Source organism: Gracilinanus agilis, chromosome 3 (genome assembly GCF_016433145.1).
Source record: "Gracilinanus agilis isolate LMUSP501 chromosome 3, AgileGrace, whole genome shotgun sequence".
Taxonomy (NCBI): domain Eukaryota; kingdom Metazoa; phylum Chordata; class Mammalia; order Didelphimorphia; family Didelphidae; genus Gracilinanus; species Gracilinanus agilis.
Window position 1 is genome coordinate 457,083,805 of NC_058132.1, and position 2,883 is coordinate 457,086,687.

The following is a 2,883-nucleotide window of genomic DNA, read 5'->3' on the forward strand; positions in this document are numbered from 1 at the left end:
CATTTTCTTCTATTTTCCTCTTGTCTTCTTTCTCTCCCCTCACTTCCCTTCTTTGTCTCTCTCGGTATCCATCTCTTGGTCTCTGTGTCTTTGTCTCTGTTTATCTCTATGTATCTTGAAGTCTTTGTGTCTGCATTTTATAATTATTTTTTTAAAATATGACTAACGTTTCTCTCTCCTTTTCCTTCCTTTTCTCCCTTCTTCTGTCTATCTGTCTGGCTCTCTCCCATTTCTTTGGGTTATGAAAGAAGCCCTTCATGTCAGGGACTATGCTGAGCTGGAATCCTGGACCAGATCTTACTTTAAGTTAGAAAGACTGGAAGCCTTCTTTCTTTCTTTCTTTCTTTCTTTCTTTCTTTCTTTCTTTCTTTCTTTCTTTCTTTCTTTCTTTCTTTCTTTCTCTCTCTCTCTCTCTCTCTCTCTCTCTCTCTCTCTCTCTCTCTCTCTCTCTCTCTCTCTCTCTCTGTATCTCCTTGCTCGCTGTCTCTTTCATTGTCTATGTGTCTGTCCATGTCTCTTCTGCCTCTATCTGACTGGTTCTCTCTTTCTCCCTGACTTTATCTATCTGTCTATCTCTTTCTCTCTCCCCTTTTCTTAAACATGTCTTTAATTATACTAATTTTGTAGTCTTCAAAGTCAACAGTCTTTCTCACTAAATGGATAATATATTTATTCATTTTGTGAATGAATTAAAGTCATATAAATTTAGAGCACCAAACTCTGAATTAAGCATTTTATTTTAGAAAGATCAAGAAAAGAAAACTTTCATTCGAGCCCAAATGAGACTAATATATGTTTTCCTATCTCAAATGAACACACAAAAAGGCCAATGTCAGCTGGATGCTACACTATTGTAGTTTTCATGGTTTTGATAAGACCTCATTCCAAAAGTTACAAGGATATAATGATTTCCTAAAAAAGAACCTGATCTGATTATCTATATTTTTGGAAGGAAAAGAGGTTGTTTTGGTTCCCTAGACAAAAAGACTTTATTAGTGGTGTAAAATCAAGAAATATCAATATGAAAAATATATTCTTGCATAGATTTATGTAGATGGAAAAGTGGGCATATAGATTAATACTTACTAATTGTCTCTCAATCACACTTTTGGGTAGTAGTCCATGATTTATTTTGGCCATTTGATATCCTCTCCTCTTTCAGATATCATAAGAATAAGTTTATCAATGTCTTCAAAGTATATTTCCATCATTTCAGAATTCTGTCTATACCTTTTCTCTGGCTCAGGGATTTTCTTTGCAAATGCATAGGACACAAACACTACAATAAGAGATGCCCAAGTGTCCCATGAAAAATGTTTCCTATTGTTTTGGGGCACGCCACAAAACCAATATGACTAATTCCTTGTTTTTTTTACCTCTTTAAGAAGAAACTGTGAGCCCTTTTTTCATTGAACTACAATTTCCTTTTGACTTCTGCTTTCATTTATATTGAAAATGTCAACCAGATCACCTAATTTGATCACCCTTTTTATTCTTGAGATTATAAATTTAGAAGTAAAAGGGATCTTGGAGGAAACTAAAAAATCTCTCATTATATAGCTGAGGAAACAGTCTCAGAGCATTTAAGTGATTTGCCTATGGTCACACAGAAAGCGTCACTAAGAATTTGAGCCTGGATTTTCTCCACTCAAAATCTAGCATGCTATTCACTTTGCCACACTATACTTGTTTCTGAAGCAGTTAGGTGGTGAGTACAGTGGACCTGGAGTCAAGAAGATATGAGTTAAATTCTGGCTTCAGTTATTTAATAGTTTTATGACCCTGAGCAAGTTTTTAACCTCTGTCTGTCTCCTTCAATAGCTTTATCTACAAAATAGGGATACTATAAGGACTTCTCTACTAGCAGCAATGCAAGAATCCAGAGCAAGGCTGAGGGACGTATGAGAAAGAAAGCTAGCCACATTCAGAGGAAGAACTGTGGGAGGAGAAACACAGAGGAAAAACAACTGCTTGAACACATGGGCTGATGGGGATATTATTGGGGATGAAGACACTAAATGATAACTCTAGCCCAACTATCAATAATATGGAATTAGGTCTTAATCAATGATACATGTAAAACCCAGTGGAATTGTGTGTCAGCTAAAGGGGTTAGGTGGGTTTGGGGAGAGAGAAAGAAAATGAAACATGTAACTACGGGAAAATATTCAAAATAAAAATTAAAAAATAATTAAAAATTTTTTTTAAAAATAGGGATACCAATAGCATCTACTTCCCAGAGTTAATGAGATAATATTTGCTAAGTGTTTAGCACAGCATCTGGCACAAAATAGGAGCTTGATAGATGCTTTCCCCCTCTTCCTTCCTAAAACAATTTAATTCCCCAGTAGAATGCTCACTGACATTGAACAAGGATTTCCTATTTAGAGTATAAACAGCTAAAGTTTCACCAATAAACAATCTAAAAATTATTTAACTCTACTCCTTTCTCTCCTCTTTCTTTCTACCCCTCTACCACTGTCACTGTAGCAGCATGGAACTGAGGGCTATTTTGCATTCTTCCTTTTCTCATGGATTGCCATGCCTGAAGACCAAGAGGTCAAATTATCAATGAAGTGGCTCTGAAAACATAAGAATCTGTTAGGGTCATAATTGAGGCCTTTTCAACATGGTAGAACCTGCTTGAGCTTAAAGAGTGCTAACACAGTCCTCAGGAAGTTAAGAATCATTCTTTTGGCACAGTGAGGTATCTGAGCAGGTACATAGCAATATTTAATTAATCCAATTGAAACATATTAGATTTGGAGCAGGAGCCAGAAGGGAAACTAAATCCTAGCTGGGTACTTACTAGTTAATTTAGGTTGATAATTCATTTGATTCCTTATAATTCACCTAGGTTTTTTTCTCTCTTTATTTAAATGA